Source organism: Panthera onca, chromosome B4 (genome assembly GCF_046562875.1).
Source record: "Panthera onca isolate mPanOnc1 chromosome B4, mPanOnc1 haplotype 2, whole genome shotgun sequence".
Taxonomy (NCBI): domain Eukaryota; kingdom Metazoa; phylum Chordata; class Mammalia; order Carnivora; family Felidae; genus Panthera; species Panthera onca.
Window position 1 is genome coordinate 42856628 of NC_138345.1, and position 20013 is coordinate 42876640.

Here is a 20013-nt window from a genome sequence, read left to right on the forward strand (position 1 = left end):
GTGATGTTATTCAGGCTATTGCAATAGAGGACATGTTTATTAACGAAGAATGTCTCATAGAAAAGGAAAGGGAACTGAGGTTTTATGGAGGTAGGAAAACACAGGGCCCCAATCTTACTGGAGTCATGAGCCAGTGTAGAGACGGGTCTTTTCATGGAATATACGAGAACAGGATGGAACACAAAAGGTGACGGGGGTTTGGAAAACAAAAAAAATGAGGGTATTTCTTAACTGACCTGTTTTCCAGAAGCAAAGAGGTCTGGTGAAACTCACCATTGTCAGTGACTAATTGGATGTAAGACAAAAGAGTCCGGGAAGAATCTGGGAAAACTGCCAAGACTCTAGACTGTAGAATTTGTAAGAGAGGAAAACCTTTTCCTCTAACTTCTTTTTTTTTTTAATGCTTCTTATGTCATTTTTAAAAAATATTTGTTTTTGAGGGAGGGGAGGGGCAGAGAAAGGGAGACAGAGAATCCGAAGCAAGCTCTGTGCCGTCAGTGCAAAGCCTAATGTGGGGCTCGAACCCACGAACCGTGAGATCATGACCTGACCTGAGCTGAAGTCGGACACTCAACTTGACTGAACCATCCAGGTTCCCCCCCCTTTTCCTCTAACTTCTTATATTCTGTGCCTGGGGACTGGGAATTAAATTGGCAAAAGACAAATTAACAGGAGAAAAGATCTATTTGTATGTACCTGGTCACTTTACAGGAAGAAAGCAAAAGCCCTAAGAGTCAGTTAGGTCTGGGGGCTCATATTACCATTTTAACAAAGGGCAATATGTTATAGAGAAGTTACAAAACAAAGGAAAAGGTCTTTGGTCTTCTAGGGGCAATAACACTGTGGGAAGGTAAATATAGGGGGAAAGGAGTGAAAGATTAAGGTTATTTTAGTAAGGTTTGTTATGCAGACTTGTTTATGCTGACTTTCCGTGTCCTGTGATAAAGATCGCTTTCCTGGTATGGGAGAGGGGAGGGGAGACAGTCTCACAAGAGAAAATTAACGCCCTGCTTTCAGGCAGAAAAGGAGAAGGCAGAGTTCCTCCTGTGTCTGCTTCCCAGATATGCCTTTGGTGTTCCAACCTTACCCTTACTTCTCCAGGAACACCAAACTGCATTTAGTTCCCTATTTCGACTATGCTCCCTGATCATTTTTTTTTTTTAATTTTTTTAAATGTTTATTTATTTTGGAGACAGAGAGAGACAGAGCATGAACAGGGGAGGGGCAGAGAGAGAGGGAGACACAGAACCGGAAGCAGGCTCCAGGCTCTGAGCCATCAGCCCAGAGCCCGACGCGGGGCTCGAACTCACGGACAGGACCGCGAGATCTTGACCTGAGCCGATGTCGGATGTTAACCGACTGAGCCACCCAGGCGCCCCTCCCTGATCATTTTAACATATGCTTTTTATGCTGCTTGCAAAGCCTTTCCATCTCTTCTGCCTGGAGGTTTTCCACTGGTCCTATAAGACGGCCTTCGAGAGGTGTTTTCTAGTCAGGAATCTTCCACAAGAATTCCTCTCCACTCCTGTAGCACTTTCCACTGAGGACTTATCAAACTGGGTTCACATTTTTCTGTTAATACCCCCTCTGCCCCACCAGCACATAAGATCCTTGAGGGCTTCCAACCTGATGGTATACACATCAAATATCTCTCCAGTATCCATTCTCTTTTTCTTCACTAAGGAAAAGCATAATTGTAACGTGCCCAACTGAAATACTCACCTTCTCAGAATTACTTACAGTTCGGGGAGGCTCTGTGGCAGAATTCTAGCCAAAAAAAAAAAAAAAAAAAGGTAACTGGAAGTTTCTGGAAATAAATCCCTTCTGAAGGAGATGACAGAACCTCACAAAGGGATAGCTTTTGGCCTTTCCTTCTTCTTCTTGACTTGAACAACGACGAGGATCCTGGAGGAAAAGCATCCTTTTGCAGCCATGCAGATAAAAGCCGTATGTTGAAGATGAAGAGACGAAAGGAGTTTGGGTGCTTGACAAGATCATAGATCTGTCCTTGACTTTGGGCCCTTGGACATTTGGGATAGGCAATGAGAATAATACATGGTTTACTTTTTGCTTTTGCTTTTTAAAAACATTTTATTCAAGTATAGTCAACATAGAAACAACACCAATTTCTAAAAGCACAGATTATATTTACCCATATAAAAACAAGAACATGGGGCGCCTGGCTGGCTCAGTCATGGAGCATGTATGTGACTCTTCATCTCAGGGTTGTGAGTTTGAGCCCCACATTGGGCATGGAGGTTACTTAAAAAAAAAAAAAAAAGAATATGTAAGAATACAAATGGTTGCTGCTGGCTTGTTTCCCTCAACAAAATGTTTATAGGTATTCATTGATATTATTTTGTATAGCTATAGATCATTCATACTCATTGCGACATCGTTTTCCATTGTATAAGTATACCTCAGTTTATTTCTCTATTGTACAGTTGCTGAGAAATGACGTAGTTTCACGTTTTGTTACTTTGAATAGCATTGCTATGAATATTCGAATACATATCTTTTGGTGAACATATTGTATGCCTTTATGTTGGATATATACCTAGGGGTATAGAGGGCCATAGGGTATAACACATGTTTTACTTGAGTAGGTGCTCTGAAACCTTTTCCAAAGTGTTTGGACCAATTTACACTCTCAAGAGCGGTGTATGAAAGTTTCAGTTACTCTTCATCTTTGGCAACATTTTGGTATTTCCTGACTTGTTTGTTTTAGCCATTGTGGTAGACGTATACTGTCATTTCATTGGTTTTTAATTGGTATTTTCTTGATAACTAATAAAGTTGAGTACTTTGAAAAAAGCTTATGGGCCTCGTGGATATTCTTTTTGTAAAAAAGCAGCTTTATTGGGGTGCCTGGGAAGCTCAGTTGGTTAAGTGTCCAACTGGTCAGTTGGTTGATTTCAGCTCAGGTCATGATCTCACGCTTTGTGGGTCTGAGCCCCACATTGGGCTCTGCTCTGACAGTGCAGAGCCTGCTTGGGATTATATCAATTTCCCTCTCGCTCCGCCCTTCCCCCATTCTCTCTCTCTCTCTCTCTCTCTCTCTCAAAATAAATAAACTTTTAAACACTTTTTTAAAAATTTAAAAACAGCTTTATTGAGATATAATTCACATATCATACAATTCACCCATTGAAAGTATATAATTCAATAGTTTTTAGTATATGCTGATATATGCAACCATCACCACCGTCAACTTGAGAATATTTCCATCATCTTAAAAGAAACCCCATATCCTTTAGCTCCCTACACCCCTTGCCCAGCCCTGAGCAACCACGAATCTAGTGTCTATTTCTACAGATTTTCTTATTCCGAACTTTGATATGAATGTAATCACAATATGTGAACTTTTGTGACTGGCTTCTTTCCTTTAGCATAACACTTTCAGGATTTATCCATATTGTAGTATAAACCAGCACTTCATTCCTTTTTATAGTCAGATAACACTTCTATGACCTGATAATATGGTCGGATATCAACTGTGGCTAAACCACATTTTGTTTATCCATTTGTCCACTCGTGGATATTTAGGTTGTCTCTACCTTTTTGCTATGATGAATAATGCCGCTATAAACACTCAGGTACAAGTTATTGAGGGGATATATGTTTTCAGTTCTCTTGGGTGCATACCCAGGAGCGGAATTCCTGGGTTATAGTGTAACTCTGTGTTTAATTATTGGAAGAATTGCTTGACTGTTTTCCAGAGTGGTGACACCCTTGTGTATTCCCGCCAGCCATGTATGAAGGTTCTTCCTTCTCCACATCCCCATCGATTGTTGTTGTTAATCTGACTTTCTGATTCTGGCCACTCTAGCTGGGTATATCAGGTGTCCTTGTTTACAGAGTGTTCAAGTCTTTTGTCTGTTTTTCTATTGGGTTGTTTTCTTTTTGGAATTCTTTATATATCTGAAATCGGAGGCCTTTGTTAGATGTATGTACTGCAAATGTCTTCTTTCAGTCTGTGGGTTGCGTTCTCACTCATTAAAATAGTGTCTTTTTGCGAACAAATGTTCTTAATTTTAATACAGTTTCTGTGGGTGCTTTTAGGTTCTCATTTTTTTTTGTTGTTTAATTTTTTACTATGTGTCTTATGTGTAATTTTTTTTTTTTTTTTTTTTTTTTTGAGAGAACATTTGTGTGAGAGCCAGGGAGGGGCCAAGGGAAAAGGAGAGAGAGAATCTTTTTTTTTTTTTTTTTTAATTTTCTTAATATTTATTTATTTTTGAGAGAGAGACAGAGCACAAACAGGGGAGGTACAGCGAGAGGGAGACACAGAATCTGAAGCAAGCTCCAGGCTCTGAGCGGTCAGCACAGAGCCCGACTCACGAACTGTGAGATCATGACCTGAGCCGAAGTCGGATGCTTAACCAACAGAGCCACCCAGGCACCCCAAAAGAGTGAGAGAATCTTTAAAAAAAAATTTTTTTTTAATGTTTATTTATTTTTGAGAGAGAGACAGAGCACGAGTGGGGGAGGGACAGAGAGAGAGGGAGACACAGAATCCAAAGCAAGCTCCAGGCTCCAAGCTGTCAGCACAGAGCCAGACGCGGGGCTCGAACTCATGAACTGTGAGATCATGACCTAAGCCGAAGTCGGATGCTTAACCGACTGAGCCACCCAGGTGCCCCAAGAAGAGAGAGAGAATCTTAAGCAGGCTCCATGCCCAGCACGACGGGGCTCAATCTCACCACCATGAAATCATGATATGAGCCGAAATCAAGAGTTGAACACAACCGACTGAGCTACCCAGGTGCCCCTTATATTCTATTTAAGAAATCTTTGCTCTGGGTCACAAAAGTGTTTTCCTTATGTTTTCATCTAAAAGCTTTCTTGTTTCAGCTTTCACACACACACACACACACACACACACACACACACAATTTTTTAAAAGTAATCTCTACACCCCACTTGGGTCTCATGCTTACAATCTTGAGATAAGAGTTACATATTTTGCAACTGAGCCAGCCAGGTGTCCCCCCGCAACTTTCATATTTGACATACAATCCACTTGGAGTTAATTTTTGCAAATGGTATGAAGTAGGGGACAAGCTACATTGTTTCCCCTTATGGATATCCAACTGTCTCCTCACCATCTACTGAAAGACCATTCTTTCCTTACTACATTGCAGTGTGTGGTTTTATCATAAGCTAGGTAACCATACTGGTGAGGGTTTATTTCTGTGTTCTGTTTGTTTCATTATTGTGTTTGCCTATCCTAATAATACCCCCCCCACACACTAGTTTTATTTATAATAGTTTTATACATATCATTTATTATATATATGATATCTGCTGGTATAGTTTTCTAGTCGTGTGATTTTTCCTTAAGATAGACTTGGGGGCGCCTGGGTGGCTCAATCAGTTAAGCCTCTGACTTTTGATTTGGGCTCAGGTCTTGATGTCAAGGTTTATGGGACTGAGCCGTGCATCAGGCTCTGTGCTGACAGTATGGAGCGTGCTTGGGATTCTCTCTCTCCCTCTGCCCCTCTCTCCTGCTCATGTGCTCTCTCTCTCAAAAAAAATAAATTTGAAAAAATAGCGTGGTATAATATGGTGGTATAATATAACATATATTACAATATTACAGTATTATAATATAATATTAAATATATATTATATATTACTATATAATATATATTATATTATACCACCATATTGTGTGGTAATATGTATTATAATATATATAACATTATAATATATATTTATTAGCTATCATATGAACAGAATTATACATTATATATGTCATATTAATATGATTATATATTAAGACATTAATCATAAGTAATAGCAATTAATGTATTAATTGATGTATATACAATATGCTACATATAATACTATAATAGTGTTTTATAGTATTAAAATAATACTATACTGCTATACTATTACTAAAATAATATAATAATAATACTATTTAATAGTATTAAAATAATAAATTTAATACTATATTTAATAATATAATATTCAAATAATATTTAATACTATATTTAGCAATATAGTATTAAAATAATAAAATTGTTATTAGGACTATGGAATTGGATGGCTTTGTATGAGGAGCAATAGATATTTCGGAGAGGGGTTTACACTGCTCAGCTTTTCCATAGGCAGTTGGCAAATGATTATTTAGTCTCTAAGACATTTCAAAACCCTCACCGTGGCTGTGTCTGCAGTCCTAAACCATGATTCTTAACCAATCTTAAACCCCTATGTTGAAAGACTCCCCCACTTAAACCAGACCTCCAAACCACATAAATATCCCGACTTAGCCCTCCCCTCCCAAACTCTACTAAGGAGGTATGCTGACACCCTCTCACCTGTTGAGGGTGATTAATAAGCAATTAAATGCTACATATGAAAATCTGGGGGCCTCTTGGCCAGATATAAAAATTCTCAACTTCTGCAACCACAGTGCAGGAAAATCTCAAGACCAGGCTCAACATTTTGTTACAAGAGGAACAGCTCCAGGGGCTCCTGGGTGGCTCAGTTGGTTAAGCGCAGACTTCAGCTCAGGTCACATCTCACAGTTGGTGAGTTTGAGCCCCACGTCGGGCTCTGTGCTGACAGCTCAGAGCCTGGAGCCTGGTTCGGATTCTGTGTCTCCCTCTCTCTCTGTCCCTCTCCCGCTCGTGCTCTGTCTCTCTCTCAAAAATAAAATAAATGTTTAAAAAAAAAAAAAAAAGGAACAGCTCCAGAGAAAGTTGAATTCTCAGCCATTTCCAGATTGCTTTGCCAAGGTCAAAGCACTCTTTGAAAGATGAGGTAGAGGCTTCTATCTTGCAAGACAGTGCACGGTCCCCTCAAGGATATACCCCTGATTTCTCTCTGGTCATTACTTAAAAAGGGGTGGTGAGGGTGAAAAATATATTCATATAAAGTACTTATCTGGAGGAGGGAGGGATGAATTACAAATTAGCATGAGAAAATTTTTTGGGGTGATGGATATGTTCACTCTCTGGATTGTAGTGATAGTTTTTATGATTGCATACATATATCAAACTTCATCAAATTGCACACTTTGGGGGCACCTGGCTGGTTCATTTGGTGGAGCACAATTCTTGATCTCAGGGTTGTGAGTTCAAGCCCTACACAGGGTGGTAAAGCTTAATTAAGAATTGTGCACTTTGGGACACCTGGGTGGCTCAGTCGGTTAAGCATCTGACTTCAGCTCAGGTCATGATCTCACAGTTTGTAAGTTCAAGCCCCGCGTCGGGCTCTGTGCTGACAGCTTGGAGCCTGGAGCCTGCTTCAGATTCCGTGTCTCCCTCTCTCTCTCTGCCCCTCCCTTGCTCACAATCTGTCTCCCTTTGTGTCTCAAAAGATAAATAAATGTTAAAAAAATGATAATAATTGTGCACTTTAAATATGTGTGGTTAATTGTACTAATTCTACCTTAAAGCCATTTTAAAATGTATTCAATAAATATTAGCTATTATTGTGAGGAGAGAACCTGAACCCTTCTTTCTAGGAATCAACATTTCCAGGCCCATTTAAGTCCTCTGTCCCATAACTGAGGCTGTCCTATGAACCCCGGGCCTTCTTTCCGCATCCAGGAGAAAGGGTGGAGGCAGCTTTTACCTAGGCGAGAAAGTGACACCTGCTGGCCGGAGAGGAAAGTACACATGGTGTCTTGCTGAACGTGTTTAGATTTTACTTCTTTTCTTCAAAAAAATCATTTATTTTGGAATTAGCAAGACATACTGATGTAAAATTCAAGGGTGCAAAAAAAAAATCACCTTCTACGTCTCTTCTCTCAGTTCCCTCCTCAAGAGTAGCTATTATCGGGGCGCCTGGGTGGCGCAGTCGGTTAAGCGTCCGACTTCAGCCAGGTCACGATCTCGCGGTCCGTGAGTTCGAGCCCCGCGTCAGGCTCTGGGCTGATGGCTCAGAGCCTGGAGCCTGATTCCGATTCTGTGTCTCCCTCTCTCTCTGCCCCTCCCCCGTTCATGCTCTGTCTCTCTCTGTCCCAAAAATAAAATAAAAACCGTTGAAAAAAAAATTAAAAAAAAAAAAAAAAGAGTAGCTATTATTAGTTTTGTTAAATGCTAGCTCCCTGAAAGAACCTTAGTAGTGACTGGGAGGGGAGGGCTAAGTCAGGATGTTTATGCGGTTCTGGGGTCTGGTTTAAGTGCGGGAGTCTTTCAATGTAGGGGTTTCATTAAGATTGGTTAAGGAACATGGTTTAGGACTGTAGACGCAGCCACGGTGAGGGTTTTGAAATGTCTTAGAGACTAATCATTTGCCAACTGCCTGTGGAAAAGCTGAGCAGTTTAAAATGGTTTTTCTGGGTGTTCCTGAATTACACACCACAATTATTTGCAACTTTTATTTTCTGGGCAAGTATTTCCTGGAATACTAAATTCATATTAACGAAGACAGTGCAATAGTAAAGTCAAGTTCATGTAGACAGTGTGGGTGTAGATGGTTCTTTGTTTCTCGTATATCTTTTCAAAATATTCTGCGCATATTCGGTCATACATGCATATATACATTTACAAAATGTCACCTTTAAAAAAAAGTTAAGAGGGGCGCCTGGGTGGCTCAGTCGGTTAAGCGTCCGACTTCGGCTCAGGTCATGATCTCAACGCATTGTGGGTTCAAGCCCCGCATCGGGGTCTGTGCTGACAGCTCAGAGCCTGGAGCCTGCTTCGAGTTCTGTGTCTCCTCTCTCTGCCTCTTCCCAGCTCGCACTCTGTCTCTGTCTCTCTCTCTCAAAAATAAATAAACGTTAAAAAATTTTTTTAAGTTAAGAAAAAAAGTGTCATCTTTTATCTTCTAACACTTGTTGCAGAAATACAGAAACTAGGTATAAGATACTCCTTAAATATTAGCTATCCAACAGCGTTCGCTCTGTAGTTCCGTGTGATGTACTGTTTTCAGAGTATGCATGGGTTTGGGTTTTTTTTGTTTTTTTGTTTTTTTTATCTCTTGCATTGAATGGAATTACTGTTTGCAGCATTCTACTAGCATTTTCCTCCTTAACAATTTATGTAACAGATTACGGTTTTGGCAAAACCAGTGGGGCACGTTTTCTCTTATTCCTGGTTTCTTCTTTTCTGTCTTAAATTTTTTTTTTAACGTTTATTTATTTTTGAGACAGAGACAGAGCATGAACGGGGGAGGTCACAGAGAGAGGGAGACACAGAATCTGAAACAGGCTCCAGGCTCTGAGCTGTCAGCACAGAGCCCGATGCGGGGCTCGAACCCACGGACGGTGAGATCATGATGTGAGCCGAAGTCGGCCGATTAACCGACCAAGCCACCCAGGCGCCCCGTTCTTTTCCGTCTTAAAGTGCAGTTACAAGGCTGTGCGCCAGGGGAGAGAAAGAATTATTCCATGGCACTGAGATATGAAGGCACCTGCAGAGATGTTTATCAAATACATGTTCTCTGGGCATCTACTCGGTTCCAGGTACTGTGCTAGGCACCGGATGAATATGACGACTACACTCTCGCCCTAACAGGGCTTGGGGCTTAATGAGGAAGATCAACACTGAGCATATAGTTATGAGTGGAATGAACATAACAAAGAGCAAGAGGTATGGGGGGGGGGCCTCACCTAATCTCGGGACCAAAGTAAAGATTCCCAGAACTGATGCTTGTGCTGCATGCAGAGGGATAAGCAGGAAGGATAGAGGTATGGGGTGACGAGTGTGGGGAATATTCCACATGGAGGAAATAGTGTTCGCATTCTCTGGAGACTGAGGTTATTGTTATCTTTTTTTTTTTTTTTTTAGTTTCCCTGTTTTCTGTGTCCAGCCGTTTGTTCAACCATCTTGCGATCTCCTTTCCAAATATCTTGCGTAGGTATGTACACATAGATTTTCCGAGTTAGAAGTCATTATCCTGGGGGTGCCTGGCTGGCTTGGTCAGAAAAGCATATGACTGTTTTTTTTTTTTTTTAAGTATTTATTTATTTATTTATTTATTTATTTTGATAGAGAGAGGGGAGGAGCAGAGAGAGAGGGAGAAAGAGAGAATCTCAATCAGGCTCATGAACCGTGAGATCGTGACCCAAGCTGAAAGGGAAGAGTCGGATGCTTAACCAACTGAGCCACCCAGGGGCCCCCGGAAGAGCATGTGACTTTTGATCTTGGGCTCTTGAGTTGGACCCCCACATTGGGTGTAGAGATCACTTAAATAAAACTTAAAAAAAAAAAAAAGGCATCAACTTGAATACATAAGAATCTGTTCTGTGACTAATGTCCCTCCTCAGCGCAAGCCTCTCATGTTAGTGATCTTAGGGAAAGACAACCCTGTACTACTGTTTAGTTTTTAGGAGATGCAATGAAAATCATTTTCTGAATCCTGTATAAAGTTCAAGAACTGGCCACCTTTGGCAGAAGACGGAGCTCTAATTTCTTGCAACTGAAAATGTCTTTAGAAATCTCCTAATATGATCTCTTTAACTGAAAAATGAGGAAACTGAGGCCCAAGGTACAGAATCCTTTATGATACTCAAGACAAGCAGCCAGAGGAGACCTGAGAAATTGAACAGGTTGTAATCTCACAGAAAATGCTGTGAGATTTACATGCTGGTATATTTCCCCAACAATTAGCCTCGTGTGATGTGTGGAAGATGGAGATGATTTTACATAAGGCATAAGAGGGTGACTGGGTGGTTCAGTCAGTTAAGCGTCCGACTTCGGCTCAGGTCACGATCTCACTGTTCGTGAGTTCGAGCCCCGCGTCGGGCCCTGTGCTGACAGCTTAGAGCCTGGAACCTGCTTCAAATTCTATGTCTCCCTCTTGCTCTTCTCCTCCCCCGCTCATGCTCTGTCTCTGTCTCTCTCTCTCTCTCTGTCAAAAATAAGTGTAAAAGTTTTTTAATTAAAAAAAAAAGATTAAATGGATAATAAGTAAAAAACATCTAACATAGTTCATGTAAATGACTGTTGAGGTTGTCATTTGGTCAGTTGGATCAAGAGACAGGATTCTTTTTTTTTTTTTTTTTTTTAAGTTTATTTATTTATTTTGAGAGAGACAGAGACAACGAATGTGGGGGAGGGACAGAGAGAGAGGGAGAGAGAGACAATCCCAAGCAGGCTTCTCACTGTCAGCACAGAGCCCTATGTGGGGCTGCAAGATCATGACCTGAGCCGAAACCAAGAGTCAGATGCTTAACGCACTGAGCCACGCAGGCACCCCATCAAGAGATCAAGAGATAGGATTTTTTTTTTTAAGTTTATTTATTTTTGAGACAGAGAGAGACAGAGCATGAACGGGGGAGGGGCAGAAAGAGAGGGAGACACAGAATCGGAAGCAGGCTCCAGGCTCTGAGCCATCAGCCCAGAGCCCGACGTGGGGCTCAAACCCACGGACCGCGAGATCGTGACCTGAGCTGAAGTCGGACGCTTAACCGACTGAGCCACCCAGGCGCCCCTAGATAGGATTTTTTTAAAAAAATAAATGTTTATTCATTTTTGAGAGAGTGTGAGTGGGGGAGGGGCAGAGAGAGGGGGACAGAAAATCTGAAACGGGCTCTGTACTGACAGCATTAAGCCTGATGCGGGCCTCAAATTCACGAACTGTGAGATCATGACCTGAGTTGAAGTCGGATGGGCAACCGACTGAGTCACCCAGGCGCCCCAAGAGATAAGATCGTTCAAGAGTTTCCCTCCGATTCCTTCATATTCTGATCAAACCCTACTCCAGACATCATTTGTCCCTTTCTCATAGGAAGGACAACTCTTTGGACACCAGACTGGGGGGGACATCGGTACCCTTGAGTATGCAAAATCTTAGAGTCCTTATCACAACCTGCTTTACACTCTAGTTGTTAATATTAACAATTACAATATTTTTTTAATGCTTACAAGGACAATCAGCGGGTTATCTGAATTCTGCTCGTTACTCAGTTTTCACAACAACCGTGAAAGGGAGGTGAATCTCTCCTTTTACAGATAAGGAAAATGAGACTTACAGAGGTTCTGTTACACGACCATGTGCATGGCAGAGATAGCTAGTAGCAGTCAGAATCTGAACCCAGATCTCAAAGTTCATGTTCTTAACTGAAACACCAGATTTAAATAATATATATACCTGACGTTGTTTCCCAATTATATTAAGTTCCTTGAAAGGAATCAGTTTTGGGGCACCTGGGTGGCTCAGTCGCTTAAGCATCCGACTTTGGCCCAGGTCATGATCTCGGGGTTCGTGAGTTCAAGCCCCGCATCGGGCTCTGTGCTGACAGCTTCAGAGCCTGGCACCTGCTTTGGATTCTGTGTCTCCCTCTCTCTCTGCCCCTTCCCTGCTTGCACTCTGTCTCTCTCTTAAAAATAAACATTAAAAAAAATTAAAAAGCAAAGGAATCAATATTTTTGTTCGCCTCAGTATGTCCATAATGTTTAGCACAATACCTTGAACAAAGCAAATAATAAATCATGGGCAATATCTATTAATCCTTTAGAGGTTGTTATATTTGTGCAAAGAAGTACAGATCCAGGTATATGAATTCAGGTTTCATGAGGGATGCATTTGAACGTCATCAGAATAGACCACTACAAAATATGCCACTTTGGCCTAAGAATTGTTTTGAGCTGATGGCTGTTTAGAAACAGCTGATGCAGAGCGCCTGGGTGGCTCAGTTGGTTAAGTGTCCCAGTCTTGATTTTGGCTCAGGTCATGATCTCATGTTTGTCAGGTTGAGCCCTGAGTCGGGCTCTGCATTGGCAGCATGAAGCCTGCTTGGGAATCTCTCAATCTCAATCTCAATCTCTCTCTCTCCCTCTCTCTCTCCGTAAACAAACTTAAAATAAAAAGGAAAGAAACAGCAGATGCCAGAAAAGCTCTCTATCCTTCCCCTCTCCCTATCTGCCCAAAATTAGGGCATCAATTTCCCTTTGTGAAGGTGTCCTCCTCCCCTCTCCCATACCAGGCAAAGGACAACAGACTTTTAATCACTGGACACCGTAAGAGGGGTACAGCACCGAGATGGGTCTGCACAAACAAACCTGACTAAAGTAACCCTTATTCGCCATTAGTTTCCCCCATACGTTTACCTTCTCACAATTTACCACTCCTAGAAACTCAAGCCCTTTTTTTCCTTTGTTTTATCCTTTCTTCACAAATTAATCGCCCTTTGGGGCATCTGGTGGCTCCGTCGGTGAAGCATCCGACTTCCTCTCAGGTCTTGATCTCACTGTTCCTGAGTTCGAGCCCTGCGTCGGGCTCTGTGCTGACAGCTTGGACGGAGCCTGGAGCCTGCTTCCGATTCTGTGTCTCCCTCTCTCTCTGCCCTGCCCCCCCCCCCCAAAAATAAATAAAACATTAAAAAAAACACACAAAAAACAACCCCCCCCCCCCAATTAACTGCCCTTTGTTAAAATGATATACAAACTCACAGGTCTAACTGCTTTGAGGAATTTTCAATTCTTTTCTGCGAGCCCCGTCCCCCGTGTGCACCTGAAAAAAACATTTTCTGCTGTTAATCTGTCTTCAGTTAGTCTATCCACAGGCCCCAGTGACAGAACTTAATAGAGTACATGTTTAAAAGTTAAAAAATGAGGGGCGCCTGGGTGGCTCAGTCGGTTAAGCGTCCGACTTCAGCTCAGGTCATGATCTCACAGGACGTGAGTTCCAGCCCCGCGTCGGGCTCTGGGCTAATGGCTCAGAGCCTGGAGCCTGCTTCGGATTCTGTGTCTCCCTCTCTCTCTGCCCCTCCCCCGTTCATGCTCTGTCTCTCTCTGTCTCAAAAATAAATAAACGTTAAAAAAAAATTAAAAAAAAAAAAGTTAAAAAATGAGACTACCTTGGTGATAGATAGTAAAATAATCACCTTTGCCAAGACTCTCAAGCTGTTAGGCGACAGAAGCCATAGCCGCTTAGGACCACTGTTGTTGCTTTCTCTACTTGAGTTATCATTGCAAATCGTTCTCGGTACAAAAATGAAAGAACCATGAGTAATCACGTGACATCATAGTTGGTGGCTTCAAAAAACTTAAACTTCTCTTGTTTTTAAACACTTTTTTTAATGTTTTTTATTTATTTATTTATTTATTTATTTTTTCAACGTTTTTTATTTATTTTTTGGGGACAGAGAGAGACAGAGCATGAACGGGGGAGGGGCAGAGAGAGAGGGAGACACAGAATCGGAAACAGGCTCCAGGCTCCGAGCCATCAGCCCGGAGCCTGACGCGGGGCTCGAACTCACGGACCGCGAGATCGTGACCTGGCTGAAGTCGGACGCTTAACCGACTGCGCCACCCAGGCGCCCCTGTTTTTTATTTATTTTTGAGACAGAGAGAGACAGAGCATGAGCAGGGGAGGGGCAGAGAGAGAGGGAGACACAGAATCTGAAACAGGCTCTGGGCTCTGAGCTGTCAGCACAGAGCCGGATGCGGGGCTCGAACTCACAGACTGTGAGATCGTGACCTGAGCCGAAGTCGGATGCTTAACCTGCTGAGCCACCCAGGCACCCCAAAACTTCTCTTTACTTACAGTTTAAACCTTTTGGGAAAATGGTTGAATCTAGCATAAAGTGGAGAATTACTAAAGCTAAACATACCTAGATACTTCTTAGGGGCAACACTTTCAAATGTCCCACGAACAGTCTTGATGCTAGAATCCACCAGTCTTGCTTTTTCATTCCATAATTTTGCTTTATGTGCAGAAAGCTCATTTGTGGTCGAATAATCGATTTCTAACCCTAACCATCGTCTTGTAAATATATGATGCTGCTGTCAGTTCAGCGTAAATGTATTGCGACAAACCAAAAACATCAAACGTGTGTATTCAATTGATCATAGATCATCTTTCTATGGGAATTATAGCTTATCTTTAGTTAACAAGTGTCCATAGGAGAAATGTATGTTTCCTGTGTGTGTGTGTGTGTGTGTGTGTGTGTATTAATGGATGTGCATACAGATGGTTGGAAAGGCAGAAAGAAAAAATTTGAAAGATAGAAAAAGACAACTATAAAATTACAAAGCTTAGATAAGAAGTCATCAAAAGCACAGGTTTTTAACCATTTTGTCGCCACATTATGAATGAGGTGACATTTTCACATGCCATCCCTACCCTGACTTATCTCTATAAAGGGACCCAGGAATATGCCCAATTCTGGCGTTAGACATTAATGTACCCACCTAAGAAAATACAGGGGCAGGGGCACCTGGGTGGCTCAGTCAATTAAGCATCTGACTCTGGTTTTGGCTCAGGTCATGATCTCACGGTTTTGTGAGTTTGAGCCTTGCATTGGGCTCTGCATGGGCAGCACGGAGCCTGCTTGGGATTCTCTCTTTCTCCTGCTCTCTCTCTGTCCCTCCCCCCACCTGCACTGTCTCTGTCTCTCCCAAACTAAATAAATAAACTTAAAAAAAAAAAAAGAAAGAGAAAAAGAAAACATAGGGGCAAAAAAGCAAAAAAGAAAAAAAGGGAAAGAGAACGAAAAAAGAAAAAAGAAAATACAAGAGTGCCTAGCTGGCTCAGCTGTAGAGTGTGTGACTCTTGAACTTGGGGTTTTGAATTAGAGCCCCATGTTGGATGTAGGGATTACTTTAAAAAATAAAATAAAATTGTAAAAAAGGAGGAAAAGAAAATAGAGACAACTTCTTTAGGTAGCAATTTTGCTATAGTTACTGAAATACCAAACATACGTGTATTTTGACCTACCAGTGACACTTTAAAAAAAAATTTTTTTTTAACGTTTATTTTTTTTTGAGACAGAGAGACAGAGCATGAATGGGGGAGGGGCAGAGAGAGGGAGACACAGAATCTGAAACAGGCTCCAGGCTCCGAGCTGTCAGCACAGGGCCCGTCGCAGGGCTCGAACTCACGGACCATGAGATCATGATCTGAGCCGAAGTCGGACGCTTAACCGACCAAGCCACCCAGGCGCCCCTACCAGTGACAGTTTAAGGAACTTCTTTTATAGTTATGATTGCATCTGTGTGCACTGATACACGTTTAAGGATATTGTGATTATACAATGGTACAAATAACAAAAATGTTCATCAGTATGTCTGTATTGTATAATAACAAAAATGTCCATTCAATATCTCTACACAAGGGAATACTGTGCAATTGTTAAAAAAGAATATGGCAGCTCTACATATTCTCTTACAGGATAATCGCTAAAGTCTATTCTTATGTCAAAAAGCTTGGAGGTGGGGCACCTGGGTGGCTCAGTTCAGTTAAGCGTCTGATCTCGGCTCGGGTCATGATCTCATGGTTTGTGGGTTCGAGCCCTGCATCAGGCTCTGTGATGACAGCTAGGAGCCTGGAGTCTGCTTTGGATTTTGTGTCTCCTTCTCTCTCTGTCCCTCCCCCACTCGTGCTCTGTCTCTGTCTCTGTCTCTCAAAAAAAAAAAAATAAACATTAAAAAAGAAAAAGCTTGGAGGCACTTACGTTTTCTTTCTTTTTCTTATATCCTACATCCGTTATGTCAGTAAATCTGGTTGGCTTTAGCTTCAAAATATATTCAGGGGCACCTGGCTGGCTCAGTCAGTAGAGAAAATGTTGACCTTGAAGTCATAAGTTGAAGCCCCACATTTGGGTGTAGAGCTTACTTTTAAAAAAGTACACACACACACACACACACACACACACTTTTTAATATCTATATCTTCAATATCTGACCACTTCTCATCATTTCTACTGTTATCACTCTGGTCTATTGCAAATGCCTCCTAACGGATCTACCAGCTTCTATCCTTGTTTCCCATGCCTATTCTCTTAAAAAAATTTTTTTAAATATTTATTTATTTTTGAAAGAGAGAGAGTGTGAGCAGGGGAGGGCAGAGAGAGAGGGAGACACAGAATCCGAAGCAGGCTCCAGGCTGCCAGCACAGAGCCCCATGCGGAGGTTGAACTCACAAATCGTGGGATCATGACTTGAGCCGAAGTCGGATGCTTAACCAACTGAGCCACCCAGGCTCCCCTCTCATGCCTATTCTTAACACAAACAGCCAGGGTGATCCTGTTAAAAAGGTAAATCAGATCACATTACTCCTCTACTCAAATTCTCCCAATATTTCTCCGTCAGAGTAAAAGCCAGAGTCAGATCTAATAATCTTTATTCCATTCCTCCCTCCCTCCTCCTCCCTCCCCGGCGCTCTCACACTTCTTTATCCCTCGTCTCCCGTTCCTCACCTCTGGTCTCCTTCTGGTCCACACACACTATGCTTGCTGTTCCTGTAGGGGAGGAAAGTGTTCTCTTTGACCCTCATAGGGTCTCTGGCTGGGTCTGAAAGCCAAACTGACAAAGACAGAGTAACAAAGGAGAAGCATATAAATGTTCTGAATATAATTTTGATTATATATTATATATATATAATATATATATTATAAATGTTCTGATATAATTTTGACAAGGGAGCCTTCATAAGGAAACGAAGACCCAAAGGAATGGTTACCCCTGAGGATTTTTATGCCAGGTGGGATGACAAGCTGACGGTCGAGGAGAAATATGGTATGTCTGAGAGTATGATGTAATTGTAGTAAACTGGAGGGAACTCAGTAAGTCCTGTTCAGATTCCTCACAGCATCCCTTTGTCTTTGGAGATAGGGGTGTTCCTTTCCTTCAGGTATAGGGAAGGTGCCTCTGCCATGAGGCTTCCAAGACCTATTTCAAGGAAGAAGGCTCAGGAGAAGGTCAGAAAGACATTCTTGTTTCTCTGGTTCTAACTCCTTCAGCTGAAAATAATCAATATGCCAAGGCGCCCTATTTTGGGGTAGTGCGCCCTGAACCCCATTGTTCTTCTAACACACTGGCGCATAATCCTTGTGCCTGGAGCCGATATACGCATGACTGCCTCTGTCACTCCCTCCGGATCCCTTCTTAATGGCCATCTTGCCTATGAGGTATTCCCTCACAACTCTCCTTACATTCTAAGCCCCGCCCCCTAATTTTCCCGACCCCTTTCCATGAAAAGTGTTTTCTCCGTTGCCCTAGTCATCATATGACATTCTACAGATTGTGGATTTTACTCCTTTGTTGATCGCTCTTCTCCCCCACGAGAATGCAAGTTCCACGAGGGTAAGAATTTTTGTCCATTTTGTCTACCAATGGATGTCCGTGACAGAAGGAAATGGCTGTAAGTGGCTGTCTCATAGTAGGCCCTCAAACTGGTTTTGGTGCATACTGAATATGAGGATGAATTAGAGGTCAGTATGAACTAAAGAGAGCCATCAAGGATAATTCTAAGGTGTGTTGCCTACATAAGTGGGATTGCCATTTTCTCAGCTGGGAAGGCTAAGCCAAGCAGATTTGCTGTAATGATTGGTTGTCTGTCACACACGCCTCTAGAATGCAGTCAGGAAGGAGACTCAGGGGCGCCTCAGTTGGCTAAGCATTTGACTTCGGCTCAGGTCATGATCTCACAGTTCATGAATTCCAACCCCGCGTTGGGTTCTCTGCTGTCAGCGTAGAGCCTGCTTCAGATCCTCTGTCCTCCTCTCTCTTTGCCTCTCCCTCGCTAGCGCTCTTTCTCTCAAAAATAAATAAAACTTTAAAAAAACAAAAAAGAAGGAAACTCAGGCAGAGTGCTTTGACAGGGAGATCTATCTCCCCTATTCTGGTAACTCTAACAATTTCTTTACTCAGATTTATAGATGCAAATGCTCCCTGTCTGGGTGGTGGAAAAGATAATCCTTTTTTTTTTTTTTTAAGGTTTTATTTATTGAAGTAATCTCTATACCCAGTATGGGGCTCGAACTCATGACCCCCGAGATCAAGAGTCACTCGCTCCACTGACTGAGCCAGCCAGGTGCTCCTAGAAAAGATAATCAATCCTTAAGGTTACGGTTGGTGGTTCAGTAGGATATCAAGCAGTTTTGTATCCAACCCAGCAATCTTTTCTAGCATTCCTGTATTAAATTGACTGTAAACATCGAGCATCTCAAATGCACTTTGAGCTGATTTTAATGTCTCAGTGGTTCTCTCATTACTTAACAAGTTATAGAAAACGTTTGACACGTGTTCATTTTATATTTGCATGAGAGTTATGATTCTACCTTTTTGAAAATTATCCTTTACTATCATTTTCACAGACCTGCAAAGCCACCACTCAAAATGATTCCTGGGCACTTTATTCACCGATTAGCCCAAGCTCGTGATACAACAGATTCTCTTGTTGTTAGCAGACAAAGAGGTAATGAAGTTGGCAGTTGGCTGGACTTCAGGCAGCAGAAAAGGTCTACCGTTAGCCACCGCATTTGACATACTGGTTAGTGGGTGTTAGTTCTCTACTGCTGCTGTAACAATTTACCACAACTTAGTGGTTTAAAGCAACACAAATTTATTACCTCCCAGTTCTATAGATCAAAGTGTGATATGCATCTCACTGGGTGAAAACGGAGGTGTCATAGGGCTGTCTTTTCTGGAGGCTGTGGAAGAAAATCCATTGCCTTGTTTTTTCCCCAACTTCTAGAGGCTTCCTGCATTGCTCAGTTCACGGTCCCCCTTCCATCTTCAGAGCCAGCAATGGCAGGATGAGTCCTCTGTCTGTTCTGCCTGTCTCTTCTACCTCCCGCTTACACGTTTAAAGACCCTTGTTATTTGGCTCGTTCAGATAATAGAGAACATTCAGATAATAGAGAATGATCTCCTTATTGTTAGGTCAACTGATTAGCAAGTTTAATTCCATCTGCAACTTTAATGTCCTTTTGCCATAGCATAACACATTCACAGGTGTCACGGACGAGGACATCTCTGGGATCATTATCTGCTTATCATTGGGAGAAGGGAGAAAACAATTTAGGGAAATAATACATACATCTCTCTTCTTTATTTTTTTGCTGAGACATCTCCCCAGTATCTTTGTGGATCAGAGCTGTATCCCTGGTTAACAAAGGCAAAGCAGGTCTTCCACTATATGTATTTACAGTAGCAAATGCCAAGTATCTTCATGCAAACATTTATGTGTGTTAAGCATTTTATTTATTTACAACATACATGTGTTTTAATTTAAATCTTAGTTAGCTAACATACAGTGCAATAATGGTTTCAGGAGTAGAATTCAGTGATTCATCACTTACATACGACACGCTAAGCATTTTATTTA

General features: G+C 41.8%; 1 long non-coding RNA gene across 3 annotated transcripts; it reads right to left on the reverse strand.

Annotated features, from left to right (window-relative positions):
• Nucleotides 1-1715: 1715 nt before the first annotated feature.
• Nucleotides 1716-19792, reverse strand: LOC132675082 (uncharacterized). 3 transcript variants are annotated; one of them, XR_013556871.1, is made up of 4 exons: nt 19726-19792; nt 18333-18457; nt 17102-17207; nt 1716-2021 (listed from the first exon to the last, which is right to left on the reverse strand). It is a non-coding gene; the product is annotated as an uncharacterized LOC132675082 (long non-coding RNA). The 3 variants fall into 3 exon arrangements; XR_009608685.2 differs by lacking the exon at nt 1716-2021 and adding an exon at nt 13793-13883; XR_009608684.2 differs by lacking the exons at nt 1716-2021; nt 18333-18457 and adding an exon at nt 13793-13883.
• Nucleotides 19793-20013: the final 221 nt, after the last annotated feature.